The 12,934-nt window shown below is 46.2% G+C and overlaps 1 protein-coding gene across 11 annotated transcripts in view; it reads right to left on the bottom strand.

Annotated features, from left to right (window-relative positions):
• Positions 1 to 12,934, bottom strand: part of ZNF664 (zinc finger protein 664) — a 40,380-nt gene that overhangs the window by 7,033 nt on the left and 20,413 nt on the right. Inside the window, exons 3-4 of one of the 11 annotated variants that reach the window (XM_025401908.1) lie at positions 5,249 to 5,366; positions 3,506 to 3,562 (exon numbers count right to left, since the gene is read on the bottom strand). The exons of 8 other annotated variants lie outside the window; for them this stretch is intronic. The gene's annotated coding sequence lies outside the window, so the exon portion shown is untranslated. Of the gene's footprint in view, positions 1 to 3,505; positions 3,563 to 5,248; positions 5,367 to 10,983; positions 11,124 to 12,934 lie in introns of those variants that run through there. 2 more of the 11 variants (XM_025401904.1, XM_025401913.1) reach the window with 2 other exon arrangements.

The raw sequence follows: 12,934 nt of genomic DNA, 5'->3' as shown, positions 1-12,934 counted from the left end.
AGGTTGTCACCACCTGAAGCCAGGAATCGATCGATCTTAGCATGACTCAAAGAGGAACAACCAGACACGTCTGCCTCCTGCTGTGGTGCAATGGGAAGCACCCAGCACCCCTTGAAGACATTCTTGCCAAAAGACTGAAACAAAACCTAATCAAGCCTCTGGAGCTAATTTTTAATGGAAAGAACTGCAGGGACAGAGGAACTACTAGGAAACAAGTAGCAAAATATCAAAAGGTGAGCCACTCTACAGGACAACTGCCCCCCCCCCCCCCGCTTTTTTTTTTGCAATAAGGACATGGGGAAAAAAAAAAAAGATGGTAAGGAGGGAGGAGTTGCTCTAAATGAAAGAGACTTTTGAGACATAACAATCAGATATAATCGGAGGACCTTCTTTGGAATCTGAAGCAAACCAGCTGCTAAAAGGGGACAGTCAAGGAAATGTGATTAGGGGTATGAGATTACACTGTATGCTGTTAACTATGTGATCATGTCATTGTAGCTATGTAAACCAATGTCTACAGCCTTAGAGATGCACAGTGAAGAACAGGAATGACGGGACATGTCATCTGATATGTGTGATTTAAAATGCTTCAGCAAACCAAAAAAAAAAAAAAAAAGGGAAAGTAAAAAAGAGCAGGCAAAGCAAATGTGGTAAAAATCATTGCAACCATTGAATCCAGGTGAGAGATAAATGAATAAAATATTCTACTCTAAAATATTCTATTGTAAAATATTATGTATGGTTGAAATCTTCATGATTAAAAAAAAATGTGTGAATGCTGAGAAGATATTCCTTTCCTGCTCTTCTGGCAATGGCAAACTAATCCCAGGACCACCGCATAGAGGGGCAACTGTGACTGAAATGAATATAATCCCCGAAACAGCCCTCATTTCCCCAGTCAATCCTGAGCACAGGAGAATGCGCACAGGAAGAGGTCTCTGGACAGCAGGAGAAGGCAGTGGCGGCAGGGACAAGCAGAGGACAAAGGAAGCAGCACTGTGCTCTGCTCTTTCCCTCGCAAGCTAACCCCAGCAGGGGTGTCTTCCAGCACCCCCTCCAGGAATCAAGCTGCTACAGAGCATTCCTCCAGCCTAGCCTCAGCAGAGTCCAACTCTGCTCAGAAGGGCAATAGTTCAACACCAAGGTCCCTGACAGGGGAGTCTGACATGACCTCCCACTGGAGTTCTTCAGGAATCAGGCACTGCCATTCCTTCCAGATAAAGTCCTTGGACCTGTATGTAAGTCTCACTGCACAGTGGGGGGATGAGAGGGGTAAGCTGCATTTTGTAGGAAAAAGAAAGATAAAAGAAACTCTGGCAAATTTTCCATGTGATCAACCAAAGAACAGAAAGGCCAACACACAGAAAGGATCTCCAGTACAGACTCACCTATCACAGCCCCCGCCCAACTCTTCCACACAGATAGAGGCGACTATAAATCCAGAGGCAGATACAGGTTATGGAACCCCACAGAGGTCACAGATCCTGAATGCACCACGTTCCCAAGGCTGTCTCTCACTCCAGACTCCCCCTTATGTCTCATAATCAACGTCCTACCGGGGGTTTCAAGAAGACATCCCACGTGACTGTAAGCCCCTCTTTCTGACCTGAGGAGGAAGCCTGTCACTGCCAAGGACAAACTAAGAGCCTGCACCTGCGAGCTCAGGAATGCCCCCAGCATCCTGTGCACTCGACCCACACTGGAGGAGAACTCAAACAGCAAAATGACAGTGCAGCTGAAAACCGAGAAAATGAAAGCTTAAAATTTAGCCCATCTACCTCAAATCCTCACCTTCCATGAAAAGGAGCCTTTCCTCTCTCCCTGTAGTTTGTGATACCATAGAATACTGAATCAGTACTAGTATCTCAGTACAATTAAAACTGAGGGCAACCAGCTTATAAAGAACTGATGCTGAGATTCAAGAAAGTCAAAAACTAAGTCTTAAATACAAGGAAACCATATCCTGAGAGAATACATGCTCTGGGCCACAGCATAAGAAAGGGGAACCTGAAGATGGGGGTACAGGACTAACAGGCTGGGAGAATGAAGCTGGTTTCCCTTGAGGGCTGCTCAGACCAAAAGTTCCTCACTCTAGTGGCAGAAGAGGCAAACCCGCTGCATGTAAGGGAGACTACCCTCCAGTGTAGGGCCGAGGCTGCAGGAGTCGGCCACAGCAGCCCTAATGGGGTGATCAGAGCATCAGAGGAACGCCAACTATTTATGTGGAGGTAGAGGTTGGTGAGCTACAACCGATGTTCCACAAAGTGGACTCTGAACTGGATTATATTCAACACAGGCTGGATATGAAATAAAGACTAATCACCTTGATTGGGCAGGAGAGAAAAATCCAGTTACACTCCTAAAGGAATTAGCAGCCATTCAGCCTTGACATCAGACTATGTCCACAGTGCTCAGCCAGCAAATGCCGACTACTGAGCAGAAGGCCAAGTGCCTCATCTGTGCTGCTCTGCTCGAGGCTATGACCTCCATGCAAGAACTATAGAGGCACATGGACCCAGCTGTCACCACCAACTGAGGAAGAGAATAGCGCCACCCAGCAACTAACATCCCACTGCCAGGCTGGTAAAGAAAGAGGTGTGCAGAAGGGCACACTGATGCAGCGCCCAGTGCCAGGGAGGTACAGGATAATGTCTTGCGAGCACTTGGGGCTGGCATGGAGACAGCTTGTTGTGGGGATGAGCCAGTGATGTCTTTAGAAAGACAGGAGATGTGAGACGGAGGGCAGATGCTGTATGAATGAAGTTCAACCAAGAGAAGAGAACAGGAAAGAGGGAACTTTAAAATGTATTCCCACTTAATCTTGGAACTTCAGGCCAACATATCACCTAACACTACTTTGCATCTATTTTCTTTTTATATAATGAGGATAATACAGACATGCTGGACTATCTGTCTCTCTCTCTCTCTCTCTCTCTCACACACACACACACACACACATTTTATAAATTATCAATCAATCAAAATGTGAAGTAACAAACTTTGGGAACTAAAATATAGACAACTGTATTATATATTTACATCGTTTTCAAAAATGCTGACTGTATGTTAAGGTAAGACTGCCAGCACCCAGTATGTGACTTGTGGTCATTCAACAAAACCCAACTCAAGTAATAAACTGGCTTCTCGTGTGAACAAAAAAGTAGAGAGGGTGGACAAAATAAGAACAACAAAAACCTCACGGTTTATGAACCTGGGTTCAACCCCTGTGGTGACAGGCCCATAGGAGTACGTTTTGTTTTTTTCTCTACTTTTGAGTTCATTTGAAATTTTCCATAATAAAATGTAAGCCAGTAAGCCTTTGCTTAGAACAGTGGTCCCCAACCTTTTTGGCAGCAGGGACCAGTTTCGTGGAAGACAATTTTTCCACAGACTGGGGGCAGGTGTGATGGTTTTGGGACGAATCAAGTGCATTACACTTAAATTGTGCACTTTATTTCTGTTATTATCACGTTGTAATATATAATGAAATAATTATACAACTTACCATCATGTAGAATCAGTGGGAGCCTGAGCTTGTTTTCCTGCAACTAGGTGGTCCCATCTGGAGGTGTTGGGAGACAGTAACAGATCATCAGGCACTAGATTCGCACAAGGAGCGGGCAACCTAGATCCCTCGCATGCACAGTTTACAACAGGGTTCACGCTCCTATGAGAATCTAATGCCTCCGCTGATCTGACAGGAGGTGGAGCTCAGGAGGTAATGCAAGCGATGGGGAGTGGCTATAAATAGATGAAGCTTCACTGGCTTGCCCACCACTCACCTCATGCTGTGTGGCCTTGGTTCCTTTTTTATTTTTTTTATTTTATTTTTTTTTTTTTTTGAGACGGAGTCTCACTCTGCCGCCCAGGTTGGAGTGCAATGGCCGGATCTCGGCTCACTGCAAGCTCCGCCTCCCGGGTTCACGCCATTCTCCTGCCTCAGCCTCCCGAGTAGCTGGGACTACAGGCGCCCGCCACCGCACCCGGCTAGTTTTTTGTATTTTTTAGTAGAGACGGGGTTTCACCGTGTTAGCCAGGATGGTTTCGATCTCCTGACCTCGTGATCCGCCCGTCTCGGCCTCCCAAAGTGCTGGGATTACAGGCTTGAGCCACCGCGCCCGGCCATGGCCTTGGTTCCTAACAGACCATGGACCGGTAGTCATTCGTGGCCCAGAGGTTGGGGACCCCTGGCTTAGAAAATCCCTGTATGAACGATCTTAAGCCATCAGAAAGAATACAATGGTGTTCTAGATTACAGAGCTAAATAAACATTGCCTCCACCTCCACTGACAACACTAACCTATGCAAGTCCAGTCATATCATTATACGGCTCAACAGTTTTCACTCAGAAGTCTGTAAGCAATCTGTACATCTTGAGTGAAACTCTAGCCTTTAACCAAAACATCCTATTCCAGCTTTCTGCTCTGTTAATCCTATGGAACCTTTTCTTTGCTCCCTCAGGACCTCCAGTCCTCTTTCAATCTTTGTCCTTTGTCTTTACTTCCTGGCTTCCATGCTGACTTGGGTTCTTTATGCCCTCCCTCCACCCAGGTTCACCTCTCTCTTCTGTCATCATTACTGTTTCCATGGCCACACTCTAGCTCTATCACCCCCAGAAACTGTGCTCCCTCCCAAATCTGTGTTGAGCAACCCATTCTTGGACACTGGGTGCTCCCTCCCCTTCCAGCTAACTGGCTCCAGGAACTTCATGCAGCAGACTTGCACCCAGTGGCCTGACCCTTTGTTCCCTGTCTGTTGTCCACAGCTTCTCTCTGCGCTCACCAGAACTCTCTGGCCCCACCTACTCTCAGTGACACCGCACCTTATTCAAACCCAACTCTCCACCTATCCATGCAGGCACCCAAGTGGCTGAATAATGCCAGGTTTATTTAACTCATGACCATACATTTCAAATGGGCACTGGAGTGGCCCTAAATTCTTCCAAAAGTCTTCAGTACACACATTTTCCCAAAAATTTAAATTGCTACTTCATCATTCCCCTTTCTCCTCAAATCTCCCATCTTCCCTCTGACTCCCTCACTCGTGGCTGATAACCTGCCAAGAGCCTGCTTCTGATTAAGACAACAGAAGCAGGCTGGGCGCAGTGGCTCACGCCTATAATCCCGCCACTTTGGGAGGCCAAGGCAGGTGGATCACGATGTCAGGTGTTCGAAACCAGCCTGACCAACATGGTGAAACCCCGTTGCTACTAAAAATAGAAAAAGTAGCCGGGTATGGTGGCATGGGCCTGTAATCCCAGCTATTCCAGAGGCTAAGGCAGGAGAATCGCTTGAACCCGGGAGGCAGAGGTTGCAATGAGCTGAGATCATGCCACTGCACTCCAGCCTGGGCGACAGAGTGAGACTCTGTCTCAAAAAAAAAAAGCAATTAGATGGCAAGCCCTTCATTTTCTCACTGCAAATCCACTAGGCCACCTGTATTGACACCTCCTACTACAACAGGGGGTGCCCTGTTGCTGGGAAAGACCAGCCCTTCCACTTGTGCCCATGAGTACACTTCCTGGGCCTTCTCCAAATGGGATCCTATAACTATTCCCTCTCATTGCCACTGTCAATTCCATCCCAGCTATAGGACCATTCTCATACAAACATGTTCTGTATCTTCCTCCTTAAAATTGTTTTGGATCTCACAGCCCCACCCCTGCTATCCTCATGCTGTCCCCTGCCCCTGCAGGCAGGTTTCTTTCCCAACATGCCACTGAAAACATGTTTCTTTCCCAACATGTCCTGCCTCCGTCAGGACAGGGCCCCAAGACAGGGCTGGAAACACCTGCTTTCTTAGCTGGCCCGTCCCTGCCCTTCACTAGCCACTCCTTATTTCTTTTACTGCTGACCTCTCTTCTGTTCAAATTCTAAATCCTGGGGTGCTTCAGGGTTCCTGCTTGGGACCACTTCTTTTCTGAATCTATACCCTCTAAGTAATCTCACCAGTCATGTGATCTAAAATACTCTCTTGATGTTGGCTCCCGGTTTTATCTCCAGCCCTGGAAGGCACTACAACCAGATTTCCAAACCAAATTTCCCCTCAAACTGTTCCTTCCTCACTCTTCCCCATCTGTGTCAAGCGCACCAACATCCATCCAGATGCATTGTCCTTAATTCTGCTTTCCTCCAGCACCACCAATGCAAATCACTGCACACTCTACCTCCTCTCCACAACATAACCCAGCCCTGCCCTCACATCTCTCCATGGCCACTACAAGCTCCACCCTGTGCAGGCCACGGTCACCTCCTGCCTGCAATATTTCAACAGCCTCTCAACCATGGGTCTCTCTGGCTTTCATTCTTGCTCCTCCACAACTGGACCTCTACCAGTAGTCACCCTCATCTTTTAAAAACATAAGTTAGAGAACGTCACTGCCCTGCTTAATCCTTACATTGCTCTTTAGAACACACATCCTCTCGCTGGCTCACAAGCTGGAGGTGGCCCAGCCACCGCCTCTTTCCAACCTCACCTCCCGCACTCTCTGCAAACCACACACCAGCCTCCCTCATCTCCTTTCTAGTCTTCAAGCTTGCCAGCCTCATGTGCCCTCAGTACCTTCACATAAGCCCCCTGCCCAGCTTCTTCCTGGTCCTCAGGGAGCTGGCATCTACTCAACACCCAGGCCTCAGCACATGTGCTATATTCCCAGAAAGCAGCTCCTGGGCTTGTCAGTTTCAGCTGACTTACCTCTCTGCCCTCACACCTTTCTGATCACTTCTGCTTAATTTTTGTACAGAACATTACCACTTACTGCCTGGAATTATTGTGCTCATTTTTGCACATGCTTCCTTTGTTGTGCTCTTCTCCCTGCTCTCTTGAATGCAAGTTCCTTGATCAGCAGAAACTGCAGAGAATTTTATGAATTTGTGAATCTCTGAAACTCCTACATCTCTCTGTCTTCCAGTCATTCAAGCACCAAATGTTTACTGAGTGTCTAACCTATGTCAGCCTCGGTGCCTTCAGCAGTGCAGAATCATAGCCAGTCCCTTCTCGAGTGCAAGCCACAGTCTAGTGGGGAGACAACATTCATCAAAGGTGTCCACAAGGAAATGTCAAATAAATCTATATGAAACGCTTCAAAGCAGCCCTGCACAGTGCTCTGAGCACCTCGGAATGGGCTGGAAGTGAGGTTGACCTGGTCAGGGGAGACCACTTTGAACTGATGGCTGAGCTCAGATCTAGAGGAGGCCTCTGCAGGGTGAAGAGAAGATACACGACCTGAGGGAAAGGCACACGTGGAGGACCATGGTGAGGGGCAGGAGGCAAGCATGGGACAGAACAGGGCCAGCTGGGCTGGAGACGCTCAGTGCCAGACGAGAAGGGAGAAGCTAGGCATCATGATCTTTATGTTCATAGCAGTGGAAGCCTCCACAGTGGTTAGCTTTTGTCTTAAAATTTGGTAGTAACATCAGATTTCCATTTTAAACAGAAAACTGTAGCTAAAATACAGAAATTAATGAATGGGTAGAAAGCGAGAGCATCTGGGGGTAAACACGGTAGGGGATCATCTTAGTCATTTAGGTTGGAAACAATGATCAAAATCTGGACTAAAGCAATGGTGGAGATGAGAGAAAAATCCATCAGACTTGGTGACAGTTTCAATACAATGGGTGAGGGACAAGGAAATGCCAAGGATGACTCCCAGGTCTTTTACCTGAATAACTGGATAGAGATGGAGCCATTCAGTAAGACAGAAAACTCTAGAAAGACCAAGGTTTGAGGACAAAGATTGTGATTTCCATTTTAGACATGCTCGTGATATCCGAAAGTGGATGTCAAGGACAGCAGCTGGATGGATGGAACTGACACTGAGAAAAGAAATCAGCACTTTATAAGGTATACATGTGTGAGCCATTAACATTTAGATGGTAACTTAAACAGGGGGAGGGAATAACACTGCCTACCAAGAAAGGATGAAAAGGGAAGAGGGCCCTGGGACCTTACTATGGGAGACCAATTTAATGACTCCGTTTGAAAGAAGCCAAGTAGAAGAGCACATACTGAATGATTCTGCTTGCGTAAAGTTGAAAAACAAGCAAATCAATTGATGCTGTTACACAACAGAGGAGACAGAGGGGCTAATGACTGGAAAGATGTACGAGGGAATTTCTAGGGATTGTTGTCATGTGCTGTCTTTATCTGGGCATTGGTGCACACAGGTGTGCTCATCTCACAGCTGTGAAAATTCATCACACTGTAGCTCTATTTATAATCTGCATGTTAGACTTCAAGGAAAAGTTCAGGGAAGAAATAAAAATGAGACTGAGCTTTTCTTTTTTAATCTTGAATTCCAATGAAAAGGAAAGACTGAAACTATGGGAGAGAAAAGAAATAACAGAAAGGGCCAATGGAGACGGGATCCAAAGCTCCACGAGAGGAATGAGCCCTGGAGAGGGGAAAGACGCGCCTCCGTGAACAGGTGAAGGCAGGAAGTGGTGTGTGTGTTTAAGTAGAAACTGAGAGTCCCTGGCTGCTAGGAAGCAGGAAGCAAGGTCATCTGCTGAGAAGAGGGCAATGGGGAGCCTGGAGGTTTGAGGAGAACAGGTGTGGTGGTTTGAGGTGGTGTGAGATGGTTGTCTGGAGGGCAGGAGAATGGCATGACCTGAGAAACGTAGGGGGACTGCCAGCAGCACTGAGAGTGGGCATGGATTTGGCCCAGGGCTTAGTTCCTCAGGGACTGCATGGGGAAGGCAGATAGCTAAGTTTCTGCAAAACTGAGTTTTTGCCAAATGAGAATCATCAAAGGACAAACAGGCCTTCCTTCTAAAGGAAATCATCCCCTATCCCAATCCAAATCTCTACCTTCACATGCTGACAGAATCATAGACCACCAAGGTCTTCACAGTGATACCCTCAGCTGGATCTTCCAAGCCTCAGGAATGCTTGTGTTACCTCACCCCAAGTTGCTATGTGGCTACTGCCCCCTTCGCCATGTTCAATCTATGTCTGACCTGCAACTAGCTCTGCTCTTGAAACCAAATGCCACACAGAGAAGGCAGAACCCATCAGAGAACTCCCTCCAATTTCAGTCAAACTATCATTGTACATGTGCTGCCCAACTCTAGCCCTTTCTTCCTTTTACAAATGGAAGAAGTGTCCATGTCCTACTTAAGATTCAGCCCAACACCACTCCTCTCTGGATGTCTGGACTGAGCTTTTCTTTTTTTATCTTGAATACATTATCTAAAATTTGGACTGCTGGCTCAGAAAAATCTAAAGTCATTTTCAAATAACTATACAATTACTTTGTCATAAAAGTCAAGTGAAAATTACCTCTTTTCTTATTTGAGACAACTGTTCTGATTTTAAGAAACCTATAAGTATCACAGACCTTTCTGGAGTATTATGAGTACAGGTCTTCCTATGAAGCACTAACTGTACATAATCCCCCTCTGCAATAGCAGACTCTGACAGTAAAATCAATTTCAACAGAGATCAAATTAATTTCCTACCCAGAACCAGAGCTATCAGAATGTGTGGTATATAATTTTGCCACTCAAAGGCATAAGGGCACACTTTCTGGGAAAGATAAAAGCGAAAAAGAACTGGGAAGATGACATGTCGGCCTCCACTCCCTACCAAAAATAACCACCACCAACTGCGATGAGTTGAGATGACCATGTGATTTATCTTCCCCACACACATACAGCAGGCAATTGTGTCACAGGGGCTGGATAAGATTCTGTAAGAAAGATAATCAAAGGGCCCTGGCTCAGGAGACGATGCACTAGGCCAGTAATCTTAAAATATAAAAGATCCACATTAACTTCTTGGCCCCTTAATTAATGGGAAAGGTTTTATAGAAAGATCCCTATATCCCTAGTCCTCTAACACATGTTGATTATTTGACATAGATAAGTGACACAGAGAAGCCAACCCACCCTGACACAGACCTGGAAGAGAGCTGTTACTAACAGTCCTGGAAGCTGACCTCTGAGGCATAGGGTCAGAGCTGCAGGCACACAGGCACATGTTCCACATTTATTTAGCACCCAGCATCTGTTGGGCAATAAGCTAGGCTCCGGAGGATCTGATGAACAAAACAGACATGGCCTCTGCACTTATGTGGTTTACATTTGAGGAGGGGAAGGCGATGGTTCCAGCACATGTGAGCGGAGATTTGACAGAGGCATTACAGCTGATGAGCCAGGGGCATCCTAAGTAATCTCAGCATGATAATGAAGATTTCTAGTTGACTCTGCTTTTAAGCTGAAACCCAAAGGACAAAGTGAAGTGGCCACATAAAGAAAAGGAGGGCATAGCATGTATACAGAGGTCATCAGATGCCAAGCCCCAGAAAGTGGAGTCCAGCAGGCAGAAACAGGAGTCATACAGCGGGGTCTTTCAGCCACAGAAACTCTTATCCGGAGTGACCAAGGCAACTCTGTAGGATTTATTTTTGAAAAAATATAAGCATTACAGTTACAAGACACCCAGGAGATAGTAGTCCACCTATAAAGACCAACAGAGACTTACAGGTCTTCCTATGAAGTCCTGTAAGCTCAGGACTCTATCCTTTAAGAAAAACAGAAGGTATTTAAAGTTGGAAGCCTGTGGAGAGTGTCACAGGTGCCAAGGACTGGGAAGGACCCGATCCATAAACACACAAAGGGATAAAGTATAAGAAAGGCTTCTGTGGGGTATTAAAAAACAAAGTTGCACAGGAAATCAGCTCCTGAGATGGCTGATACACCCTGCACTTCTAGCAGGAACTTCTGACCTCAGGAGCCCTCCTGCAAATGTCACCTCCCATTCTGGAACAGGGAACACTCCTTGGCTCCAGCATTCGCTGTCCAATGCAGTTTCCCAAAACTGTATGATTTCATTTGAAGTCCTCACTTCACTTAACACGTGTTTTTTCCTTCAGACACCCACACTGTTTCTGAGCCTCCCTCCCAGAGTAGCCAAAAAAATAAATCAACAGCCAAATCCCCGTGTTCTAATTGCAGTACCAAGTGCTGATACTCATTCCAGCACCAAGTGCTGATACTCATTCCAGCACTAATTCGTCAATGTTGCGTCTGGATTAGCTGGAGCTCTGAGGAAGAAAGGCAAAAAGTATACTGGGTTAAATAGTGTCTCCCCAAAATTCATATCCACCCAGAACCTCAGGGTGTGACCTTATTTGGAAACAGGGTCTTCGCAGATGTAATTAAGATGACATCATAACATGTTAGTGTGAGCCCTAAATCCAATGCCTGGTATCCTTATAAAACAGAGGCGATGGAGATTCAGACACACACACACACACACACGCAGAAAAAGGCCATGTGGGGATGGCTGCAGAGAGTGAAGTGATATGTCTACAAGCCAAGGAAGGCCAAAGACTAAGAGGCAAAGGATTCTCCCATAAAGCCTTCAGAGGGAGCACGGCCCTGCTGCCACCTGAATCCAGAATTCCAGCCTCCTAACTGTGAGACAATACATTTCTATTGTTTTAAGCCTCCCAGCTTGTGGTACTTTGATACAGCAGCCCAAGGAAACTACAGGAAGGATATGGCATGCTCTCAGTGACATTTTCCCATTACAGTCCTTACCTCCATCTGGGCTCTATGTACACAAGGGGCATTGTTTATTCTTTCGTGATGGTGAAGGAATGGTGTTTATTTCACACTTCACCCAAGCCCTTTTAGCTTTAAAAACCTGGAGTGATTTCACCTTTAATCACTTCCAAAAAAAGAAGTTGCATATTTCACTTAAATATTTTTACTTAAGAGATTAAGAGATATTTCATAGGAAAAAAATCTTTATTTTTCCTTTCCTTTCCAATAGTTTTATTCTTTGCTTCTGCCTCCTAAGGAAACAAAAAAATCACAAACAGTATCTACAGTCTTCACCTCTGACACCAAAAAAGTGAATGACACATACATACTTTTGTGGCTGGCAGCCTGGGGAAGGGGTGAGCAGTGGCTTCACAATTAGACCAGCCAGAGTGAATGGGGGTTTTGTATATAATACATATAACATGGGGCACCCAGCCTACTTCAGTCCATCACACACAAGTGGGCTTTGTCCTGGTAATGCAGGAATGAGCTTCATTCCCTCCCTGGCCAGGCAATGAGGACAGAGCCCTGCAATCTAATTGGCCGCTGCAAAAGCTACCCATCAATTATAGAGCCCGCCCCCAACGACATTCTGTCCATTCTGTCTAATTTCCAGATGAACACTTTTCCCCATTCCTGCCTGCTCTCCTTGGGTTTCACACCTTAAATTTCCATTCTGTGAAAGTATCCTTTCCCATCACAGGCAAAGCCGTAATTTGGTAGAGCTAAGAGATATAAAGCCCTTCTTGAGGCCATGAAGCTCTTAACAGACACAGCTAAATTTGAGCTTGTTTTACAGAGCATTCTATCTCCAAAATCTTGAATCACTATGCACCTCCAGCTCCGTGTGTCCATACACATTCTCCCTAATTTCCACCACTCATGCTCACACTCGGCCCACTTGAAGCAACCTTTTACCCCAAGAAGCAGCAGTTTTTGCCAACAAATTACACTGCAGCAGAAACACTTTGTAATTCAAGTTTCAGCTCTCCCACTTACTAACAGTGTGACCTCAAGCAAGTTGTTCAACCCTAAGACTCACTTCCTCAATACCTAGACTTGTATCTCTTAAGGTTGCTTTGAAATTACATAAGACGGCCGGGCGCGGTGGCTCAAGCCTGTAATCCCAGCACTTTGGGAGGCCGAGACGGGCGGATCATGAGATCAGGAGATCGAGACCATCCTGGCTAATACGGTGAAACCCCGTCTCTACTAAAAAATACAAAAAACTAGCCGGGCGAAGTGGCGGGTGCCTGTAGTCCCAGCTACTCGGGAGGCTGAGGCAGGAGAATGGCATGAACCCGGGAGGAGGAGCTTGCAGTGAGCTGAGATCCGGCCACTGCACTCCAGCCTGGGTGACAGAGCAAGACTCCGTCTCAAAAAAA

The sequence above is a fragment of the Theropithecus gelada genome, chromosome 11 (genome assembly GCF_003255815.1).
Source record: "Theropithecus gelada isolate Dixy chromosome 11, Tgel_1.0, whole genome shotgun sequence".
Classification (NCBI taxonomy): Eukaryota; Metazoa; Chordata; class Mammalia; order Primates; family Cercopithecidae; genus Theropithecus; species Theropithecus gelada.
Note: the sequence above shows the minus strand (reverse complement) of the source record. Positions and strands in the feature narration are given on the sequence as shown.